We start from the raw sequence: 10462 nt of genomic DNA on the forward strand, positions 1-10462 counted from the left end.
GCACACCCAACAGCACAGGCCAGCCTGGCACAGGCAGTGGGCCACCCCCAGTCCCCCAAACACTCATTTTGGGGAAGTGGTGTCTCAAGGAGGGGGTGCAAAACATCTGAGCCTTTCATCAAACCTGAGTGGGGTAGAGTCACTTTTCTGCATACTCTCCCTGGGTGCGTCTGACCTTCCCCTCACACATCAGTCACCCCCCAAATCCACACTGCCCGGTTCATGCCCCTGGGTTCAGAAACGTGTGACCAGCCATCTGCAGGGCACGCCCTCACCCTGGCTTACCCGTGTACTCCCCTGTAGATACTCTTCTGCGGGCCCCTCTCAGGCCCCCTCCTGCCTGTTACAGCCAGTGCCCTCACTGGCCCCTCCCTCCCCATCTGCGGAGCCCAGATTTGGCAGGCATCACCCTAGTATCGTCCGCAGCCTGGCACCCCTGCACCGCACAGTCCATTTACTCCCCGTGACTCCACTCAGCTGCATGAAGCTCCTCTGCCCATGGGATGGGCCCCCAGGCCTCATGCTGCCCTTAAGCCCCGTCCACGCTGTACCCGTCCTCCTGGAATTCTCTGGGCTGCCCCTCACCAGCAGGGCCTTCTGGACCTTGGCAAGTGTGTGCCTCTCCCGGGACACCGTCCCTTTCCCACAGTGACTTGTCTGGTGCGGCCCACTCGTTCCTTCCTCCGGAAGGCAACCACGCTCTGGCTGCCCTCCTGCATGCCCTTGCTGTGCTGGGCTGGAGCGTCCCTCTCCTCTGCTGGGGAGCCTCCTCCTCCTGTGGGCTCGGGGTGCCAGTGCCCATCATGCAGCCGGTCTATGAGTGCTTTTTGACTGAGCAAGTCATCCTGGCACCAAATGCACGCAACCTGCCTCCCACTGCCCCTGGCAAGCGCTTCTTGCCAGGAAATGCGCCTTTGCCTGTGGTGAGCCCGTGTGGCCTGGGGCTGGCCTGGCTGGGCCTACACGACCCCACAGGAGTCCCTGAGGGCCGGCCTTGGATACACGTGGGGTGATGGTCTCCCCCAGACCTCCAAGTGTTTGGGGTTCTAGACACTGCATCCGACTATTCTTCGGGGACAGTGTTTATACACAGGACTATGTGCAGGTGATTTAGGAGGGGAGGGTCCAGAGTCTACAGAGGGTGAAGGGCGCCTGCATGGTGCTGCAGGTAGGGACACCTGTTGCAAGGGCCCCCAGCACAGAAGCAGGAGAGGAGGGGAGGAGCCAGCCCAGAGGTCTGGGTGACCCTAACCCTCACTGAGAGGAGGCCACAAAAGGAGCCGTGGTGGCCCTGGGCAGTCTGGGGGGCTGGTCAGAGTGCTGGGTGCCCGTGCGGCTGCCTGGGGCTAATGATGGAGACACACGAGCATGGACCACATCTTTGAGAAGCTCGGCCATTAGGAGGAGGGGAGAGAGACTGCAAGCACCTGCAGATTCTAGCCCTGAGGACCCAGGACACCAGGACAGCCCTGGGGGCATTCCAGAACCCTCTCTGGTGGCAAGAGCTGTGGAGCTGGAGTGCACACCTGCTGGGCCCCACCCCCCTTCTCCATTGGAGCTGATTGCTGGGTCTTGTCTCCACAGGCTGGGCCTCTGGCCCGGGTCTGCGATCAGACGTGTGGGGAGGCAAATACATTACCCCCGCGCAGATTGTAACGTTGCTAATGCCACGGATGGTTTCTTGTTCTGACACTTTCCAGGGGTTTCAGCTTTGACACCCTCCTCCAACAGATGCTGCATCTCTTTTTTATACCTCCCTAAGACTTTATTTATTTATTTATTTATTTATTTATTTTTAAGATTTTATTTATTTGTTCATGACAGAGAGAGAGAGAGAGAGAGAGAGAGAGGCAGAGACACAGGCAGAGGGAGAAGCAGGCTCCACGCAGAGAGCCCGATGTGGGACTCGATCCCGGGACTCCAGGATCACGCCCTGGGCTGAAGGGATCCCCTATACCTTCCTCAGAGTTTAGTAATCTCGCCAGACTCAGATGAGAATATTGTCTGTCGCAGACTAATTATTCCTCAGCATCTATTATCTCCTCCTTGTTCAGTAACAGAACTCCTGAGATTTGGCTGGCACGAGGCCTTCAGAAAGAGGCTGCACTTCTCAGCTTCCCTTGTAGCTGTGGATGGCCCGGGACTGAGCTCTGGCCAAGGCCAATGGAATCAACTTGGAGCTTCGTGTGAGCTTCTAGAAAGTGTTCTTAAAGGAGGACATTATGCTCTGTTATTCCTTTCCTCTTTTCTGCTGGCTGGGATGATGGAATGATGGCTGGATCTTAAGCAGCTATTTCATACCAAGAGATGGAAGCTGAACGTTGAGAACAGGGGAATAACAAGATGAAACGAGCCGGAATCTCTGGTGGTTGTGAGGCTGCTACACCAGCTGTGGACTGCCTGCTTCTGACTTTTGGTTACACGAGAGAAAAAATTTCTATCTTATGTTAACCATTGTTACATTGGGCTTTTCCATCACTCACTGCTAACTCTTAACTGAAAAGCCATTTCAGGTAAGAGGAAGTTGTAGGTCATGAGTCGGCGATTGTCAATCAACTGGGACACAGGACCCTCTGTGGTCTCTGAAACTATTCAAACCTAAGTATTAGACTGGATTTTTTTTAAAAAGGTTTTATTTATTTATTCATGAGACACACAGAGAAAGGCAGAGATACAGGCAGAGGGAGAAGCAGGTATCTTTTAGGTAGATTTTACATTTTGGACACTGTATCTTTTTCCAGAGATGATGTTGCTAAGTCTGGCAGGGACAGCGGTGCCAGACCCACTCAGAGGCCAAGCCTCTCAGTGACGTGGGTCTCAGCTGTCAGCACCTCCACGTGAGTGTTGCCCATCAGTGCTCTGTTATGCTTGGTTGGGGTTTGTCATAAGGCAAAGCTATTGCCTTCTGGGAGAGGAAGGGGCTCTTGCTAATCTTCTCACGGAGCCCACAGACGACCTAGGTCAGTTAGCTTGAGCCCAGTGCCAGCACCGACCGCACTCCTGTCCTCACTCGGGCTCACAAGGCCCTAGGGAAGCTCAGACATTTAAGAGATGTTTCCTCGGGGCCCTCCACACAGGGAGGGTGCAGGAGTGAATGTGACCCAGTGGGAGAACATACCGTTCGAGGAACGTGACAGCCTTCGCTGAGTGACTGAGCACCCGGCTCAGCAGGTGGAAATGCTCACGGGCCCGCCAGCTCTGAGCCCGGCTTGGCTGGCCTCACCGGACAAGTCCTCAGCCTGCCCCACGCTCTGTTCTCCAGCAAGCTGGCCCAGGTCTGCCCTCAGGGTTCTGGAAGGTGGGGAGGGGGAGGGGTGCTGCAAGTGCTTCTTCAGGATGTCCTCTAACCAGATGTGTTTGAACCAGGTCTGTTCCTGTCCCACTGGCTGAGCAGCCAGGTGGCCAAGCCTGTGGTCAAAGGAGGAGGGCCCTATGATGACACAGCACGGGGCCACTCACTGGAGCCATCAACGGGGTCAGGGTAGCCCTGGGGGTCAAGGTGTCAGATGCAAAGCAGGGATGTGGGCAAGCTGAGTCCTATGCGGGGCAGTGGGGGAGCCTCAGAGAGGAAGGGCCCTTGGGTAAAGGACCAAAAGTAGTGATGTCTGCAGAGGGAATGGCAAAGTCGTCGCCAAGACAGGCCATGCCCACCATGCTGGTGGCAGTCTCTCCTGCTACAATAGGGAAGGTGTTGTATTTGCCTGGGTGGACCAGGGGAGGATTCCTCAGGGACTAATACCTTGCTCCCTGGGGATGGGCTGGGCAAGCCGGATTTGTCCCCCGCGCCAGGGCTACAGAGAGCCTCAGCGTGGCCACAGCCCACCACAGGGCGGGAATGTGTGCTGGGTGGGGGCGGGCACTGGGGCATGTGCTCTTTGTGCGGCTGGCCACCCATCACCGAGAAGACGATGCGGGGCCTGCTGCACCCTTGGGTCCTCTTGCGGTGCCTGGGGATGGGGCCCGGTGCAGCCCCGCGTGGTATGGCTGTGGCTGGCTGGAAGAAGGGGTAGGCCACAGTCCTGGGAGCCAGAGTCCAAGCCTCCCCCGGGAAACAGGGTGAGCCGAAGTTCCGGGCTGTGGGGCGGCCTGGGTGGACAGGGAAGGCAGGGCTGCACAGGGAACCGGAGACCCTGTCCCACCAGGTGTCTGTGGGAGGGCCGGTCAACACTGGCCGCTGCAGAGGGAGCACTGGGCAGGGTTCCCCAGAGGGTAGCGTATGTGTATAAATACACATACATGAGTGTATATAATAGGTGTGTATAGAGAGAGCGTGCAGGAGGGAGACGGAGGTCGATGGATTGTGCAGGTTCAGCTCATGCGGTTACGGAAGCCAAGGAGTCTCACCCTGTGTGCACTCAGCTAGCTGAGGCCCAGGGCAGCGGGGCCTGTGGTTCAGTCCAAGCCCAAAGGCCTGAGAACCTGGGCAGCTGATGTCAGGGGACAGGGCAACAGGGGACAACCATCTCAGCTCAGGCAGACTGGGGTCACCTGCATCGCGGGAACCGTCTGCTTTGCCCGTGCACTGATTCGGCTCAGGGGACGCCTGGTGGACACATGGCACAGACACACCCAGAAGCTTTACCAGCTCCGCTGGCATCCCCAGCCCAGTCGGGGACACGCAAGCTTAGCGAGCACAGCGGGCTTCTGTTCTTTGCAGCCGGATGATTCCGAGTGACAGTGCTCAGTGGCTTCCCAGCACCGCCTGCACCAGGAGGTGTCAAATCCTGGAGAATTTTATATAGGAAAAGTAGTACTTAGCATATTTCAATTTGCATTTTCCTGATTTTTAACGAGGTCAACGGTTTGTGTGTATTTACTGGCAACTTATGTTTCTACTTTTGTAAATTGCCGGTTATGTCTCATCACTCACGTTAAAAATGGGAACAGGGCGCCTGCAGGGCTCAGTGCAGTAAGCATCTGCTTAGGTTGTGATCCCCGGGGTCCTGGGATCGAGTTCCACATCAGGCTCCCCGCTCAGGAGGAAGGGAGCCTGCTTCTCCCTTTCCTTGTGTCCCTCCATCCTGCTCGTGTGTGCTCTCTCACTCAAAGAAATAAATAAAACCTTTAAAAAATAATATAAGTTGAAATTAAAAATGGAAACAAAGTCAGATGGGTTTAAAAGTGTCTTTTATCAGGGGATCCCTGGATGGCTTGGCCCAGGGCGTGATCCCAGAGACCTGGGATTGAATCCTGCATGGGGCTTCCTGCGTGGAGCCTACTTCTCCCTCTGCCTGTGTCTCTGCGTCTCCCTCTCTGTGTCTCTCACGAATAAATAAATAAAATCTGCAAAAAAAAAAAAAAAAAAAGCATCTTTTATCAAAGACGCTGTTTCTCAAGCACAGCTTTCTAGATCCATCTAAAGAAGTCCTTGTGCCCCTGTGACCCCATTGTTGGAGGGAGACACTGAGGCTGGGGGGGAGACAGTCCGGGGCCACTGTAGGTCTCCACATTGCTCCCTCTGTGTGGGGGGGTCTGGGTCCTTCCCCAGTGTTTCACTTGCCTTTTAATTTCACCTTCAGGGGCAGCCCTGGTGGCTCAGTGGTTTAGCACTGCCTGCAGCCCAGGGCATGATCCTGGAAACCTGGGATCGAGTCCCACGTCAGGCTCCCTGCATGGAGCCTGCTTCTCCCTCTGCCTGTGTCTCTGCCTCTCTCTCTCTCTCTCTCTGCATTTCTGTGAATAAATAAATAAAATCTTTAAAAAAAAATTTTCACCTTCAGGATGCTTGGAACAGAAAGCCAACTCTTTTACCCAGCCCAGGTTCTTGATGCTTCTGTAGCTTCTGCGGGGAGACTTCTCCTGGGGGACACGGGCTCAGGCTCCTGTTCTCCGGGAACACTGTGGTGGCTCCTCTTCCAGCATCCACTTCAATCCATGGGGAGTTAATGTGGGTGAAGACGAGCACCACCACCAACATTCTTTTCCCCCACCAGACACCATGTGGAAGCTTTCCCCTCTGACGGACAGACGTAACACTGGCGGCTGTCACACTGCGCTGCCACATGCGGCTGTCCCCGTCTGTGGGCCCGGTCCCCCCAGGGCTCTGGAAGCCTGCCTCCCCCCACCCCCGCCCGGCTAGCCAAAAGCACCCCCGCAGCTGCGGTGACCCCCGCCTCCCCAGGGCCCGGGCCCTGCGGTGAGTGGAAGGAAGCCCAGTGAACTCTGCTCGCTCAGCAGTGTAGGCCTGGTGAGCTGGGCGGGGACCGGGCTCTGGAAAATCACATGTGGTTTTCAAGTTGTCAGAAACCAAGGAAATTATTCTGCCAGTTGTGTGGACGACTAGACGCTGTCTGGGAGACCCCAGGTCCTGTGGTTCTGGGTACCCCCCTTCTCGTGGGCCCGAGCAGCTTGGCCCCCCGGGAAGGTCCAGCCTGCGGGCAAGGGGGCACATCTAGGGGCCTCTCCTGAGAGGGAGGTGCAGAGGATGGGATGGGTCCAGGGCTGGTGCCCTGCTGCCTGGACACAGGACCCAGAACTGCAGCAGAGAGGGGTGGGCACCCAACCCCAGGGCCTGCCGTCCAGAGCCTGGACTCCCCGGGCCGTCCAGTGGGACTACCACACGCATGCAGGCAGGCTGGGCAGTGGAGGAAGGGCCTCCAGAAGGCCCCGCTCGGCCATCGGCTTCCCCAGTGGCTCAGCTTTCGGACTGGAGCTGCTTCCTCTGGGCCTCCCAGCTTCCACCACCTACTCCTGCTCGCCCGTGTCCTGTGGCTGCCTCAGCTAGACCTCGGGGACGCTGTGCTGGTGCCGGGTGAATGTCTCACCTGTGCCCAGGCTGAGGCCCCAGGGTGTCTCTTGGTGACACGTGGGCCCCAACAAGACAGGCGCCAGAGGCTGTCGGGCCCAGATGGAAAGAGCATTCAGCCTGGCCTGGACCGTCCCCATCGGTGATAGGCTGTGACCTGAACACATCACTTCTTCCGGAATGGCTGTTTTGTCACTTAGAAACGGGGAGAGATGGTGGGCCTGCTGGACCAGGACTCATCACTGCCCCACCTGCCCTCCACATGCCTGACCTGAGATGTGAGCACCGACAGGGCAGTCCCAGCCTGGAGGGCTTCAGTCTCCTGCACTGAGGCCCCCCTGCCTTTTCTCCCACGGGCCACTGCTCTACATCCCAGCGATTCCTTGCCCTCTGTCCCTGGACGCTCCAGTCACTGACTTGTTGGTCCCTCCAGCCTGTCTTCAGAGGAAGGCCACCCCTGTGCCCGCTGGGTCTCTGGGCCACTCCCCCAGGAGCCAGTCCAGCACACACACTCCAGAAGCAGGCGCAGTTGTGTGGGGGCCCAAAGGTGAGGGGGCTGGCCCCAGGGGTGGGGACTGTGGGCTGCAGACCAGGAGGTGGAGGGCAATGGGACTGTGGGCTCCACAGCCACTGCAACGTGGGGCCAGGCAGTCTCCCGCTGGGCTGGCTGGCTGGCTGGCTGGCCTGGGGACATCTTTTGGCCCAGAGCTCAGCTCTTCCCCAGAAGGACCAATGGGGGCCCCCTCTCTGCCCCCCAAACCTCCCAACCCCCACCTCAGGGACCCACCAGCACTCTTGAGATGTGGGATCAATGCTTACGGGTGACCACATTTGGAAAGCAGGAACCCCGAGGTCTGGCAGATGAAGGAACAGGCCAAGGTCACCTGGGGTCCCCCAGAAGTGGGAGTGACCCTCACACTTCCCAAGGCCCCCGCCAGTGCTGCCTCCTAACTGAGCAGCAAAGACAGTTGTTGACCCTACTCCTCAGGCACACCCCAGCGGGAGCCCCTTCTCTCTCCTCCATGGCCCTCAAACGTGTGCTCTGGCCTGCGAGCTACACAGGACGGGCCTCGTCCTGCCCGGGTGGGAGTGCTGGCAGGCCCGCGTCCATGGGCTCCATTGGCCTAGCCCTCACGTGGCTGCTGGAGAGCTCCAGGGAGCCTCTTGGCCCACGGGGTCCTCCGAGAATGCTCCTCCCTCCCTCCAGAAGCAGCTAGAGTAGGCCTACCGGGCTGAGATGCCACTGCCCTCCCTCCGGCAAGCCTTGTCCTGCTGTGGCCCCTTGAGCAGACCCTCCTTGGGAGTGAGGGGGAGGCCCAGGCTCCTCTCAGGAAGCTAGAGGTGGGAGTGCAGAGGCCAGAGTGTCCAGCAGACCCCCACTGGCTCACAGGAGCCTGTGGACATGGGTACAGATGTCCCACCCGGTGCCAGGAGGCACTGAGGGTGAGCAGAAGGGTGAGCGGCAGCCACAGGAGGCCACGAGCCTGCCACTCCCCTGGACCTGCTCACTGCCCTTGGGGACTTTGGGATTAACAGCCATGCTCCTCAGCAGAAAGGGATCCCCTGACAGGCCCTGTGGCTACCTCCGTGGGCCCAGCTCTAGGGACTTGCAGCATTTGAGTCTTAAAGTTAAGTGGAGCCCCAGCCCCACCCGGGCAGCGGGGGGTACTGGCCCGCATGGATGGCAGTCACTCCTCCCCTGCACCTGCCCAAACCTTCGGGGGCAGAGGGCCCCCAACTCCCTGCCCCCATCCCCTGCCCAGCTCCCCACGAGGCTTTTGCTCATGTTCCTGGTGGTGACTCACTGTGGCTGAGGAAAAGCTTCTTTCTATTCCTTTCTAGTTTTTTTTTTTTATGGTTTCTATTTTCCCTGGCAGAGGATGGTGGGCGCAAATCTGATCCATGTGTGAGCCAGCTGAACTCAGGAGCGTTCCCAGGGAAGTGACGTTCCACAGCTGCCCCCGACCCTGGCCTTGAGAAGCCCTGCTTGACACACTCAACTGGGGACAACAGAGCAAATTCCAAGACAAAGTTTCAAGCTTGATGACTCAGAGGCCTACAGAGGACATTTACGGGTAAGAGCTTGCTTCATCTCTGCTACCAGGACCAGCCTGGGGACACATGACATGGCAAGTGTACAGCGGGAGGCAGCCTGGCAGGGGGCAGGCAGGGGCCGGTGCTTGAGAGCTCAGGGGTGTGGCCTTGGTCTGGGGTGGGGTGGAGGTGACAGGAGCCTGGAGCATGTGCTGACACATGTTCTGGCCTCCATCTTCACCCCGAGGCTGGGGAGCAGTGGGTCCCTTGCTCCCCTCAGGTGGCCAGCGGGGCAGAGCTGGGACTGCACCCCACGCACCTGCTCTTGACAGTCCCACGGCCCTTTTAGGCACGAATAAGGCGAGCCAGTGAGAAGCGAAGGAAAAGCCTTGCACAGAAGAGGTGCAGAGTCTCCGTGGGTCATGCTCCCGGTCCCGGGGCTGGGTGCTCCCTCAGGCTGAGGCTGCATGCAGGGGCCCAGGGGCTCCCTGATCTTTCCAAGGTCCAAACTCCACCTGTCGATCATCCCAGGGGCTCCTGGGTTTTCCCAGCTACCTCCCAGGGCCAAACCCTCACGGCTGATCCTGGCTGGGGGCTGACCACACGGGCTGGAGCCATGCAATCCAACGTGCGCCTTTCCCTGCTTGCCTATTCCTTCTGCTCTGGGAGCTCTGGCCTCAGGTGTGAGATGCGCTCGGGGCCAGCCGACATCTGTCGGCTCTTGTGGCAGATGACATCTGTGGACACACCAGGCTCTTGTGTCCCGAGGCAGACATCACCAATCTGGGGTTCTCTGATCCAGGCGGGCACCATACCGTATTACTGATTGATCCTGAGATCCTCCTACTACCTGATATACGTGCCCCCGGTCCATGCGGTGGCTGGAGCTACTGGAAACGGTCTCTCAAAATCTCTGGTAAGAGGAACGAGAGAAGTGGCAGTTTGTCCTTATTGGGATCTGAGCCGCTGGGGAAGCATTGTCTCCCGGGAGTGAGGCAATGTCCATGGCAGAAAACAGGAGAAGAAACTGTAGGGGAGGGACCTCGCCCCAGACACTAGTGCCTCTTGCCTCCCGTGGGCCACTGTTCCCCTGGCACATCCCTGCACACCGTGCTGCGGGGTGAAGGGACATGCCTCTCTCCCCAGGTGGCCAAACATGTGCAGGGTGGGCAAGAACCCCAGAACTTGTATGGGAATCACTGTGTGAGTGCTGAGTCCCCCTCCTGTGAATCATACACACAATTAAATAAAATTCAAAAGGAATCTCATCCCTCCCTGCTCCCTCTCTGCGCCCTCCCAGACCTGCCCCTGTGTGTGGGGACCTGGGGGAGGGGGCCTTACAGGAGACTCCTGGCCCCAGCAGGGCAGCTGGCCTGCCGAGGAGTGGGGGACAGTTCTGTACCTGCCTGGCAGTGGAGAGAGCTCCCCGGTATTGTGCCTCCCCCCTCCACCACACACACACCGGGAACGGCACTGGGACCATGGACCTGGGAAATTGGTTGGACTTCCGAAGGAAAGCTGGTGACAGTTGTCAGAGCAGGCCAGCCCAAGCCTCCAGAGTGAGATAAGGATGGGCTGGCCAGGAGCCCTCGCGGCGCCCCCGCCCCCGCCCCCCGCCGCCAGCCAGACGGGGAGGGTCTCGGAGGCTGGAGGCCACAGCTGGGCTCCCGTCTGTCCCTCGAC

At 58.6% G+C, this 10462-nt stretch overlaps 2 long non-coding RNA genes across 3 annotated transcripts; one reads left to right on the top strand and one right to left on the bottom strand.

Annotated features, from left to right (window-relative positions):
* Positions 1–5116: 5116 nt before the first annotated feature.
* Positions 5117–10343, bottom strand: LOC144284825 (uncharacterized). 2 transcript variants are annotated; one of them, XR_013353243.1, is made up of 3 exons: positions 8551–10343; positions 5715–5865; positions 5117–5283 (listed from the first exon to the last, which is right to left on the bottom strand). It is a non-coding gene; the product is annotated as an uncharacterized LOC144284825 (long non-coding RNA). The 2 variants fall into 2 exon arrangements; XR_013353242.1 differs by lacking the exon at positions 8551–10343 and adding an exon at positions 6765–8537.
* On the top strand, positions 8527–10130 carry LOC144284824 (uncharacterized). The gene is made up of 4 exons (XR_013353240.1): positions 8527–8820; positions 9129–9181; positions 9582–9695; positions 9926–10130. It is a non-coding gene; the product is annotated as an uncharacterized LOC144284824 (long non-coding RNA).
* Positions 10344–10462: the final 119 nt, after the last annotated feature.

Source organism: Canis aureus, chromosome 15 (assembly GCF_053574225.1).
Source record: "Canis aureus isolate CA01 chromosome 15, VMU_Caureus_v.1.0, whole genome shotgun sequence".
NCBI lineage: Eukaryota > Metazoa > Chordata > Mammalia > Carnivora > Canidae > Canis > Canis aureus.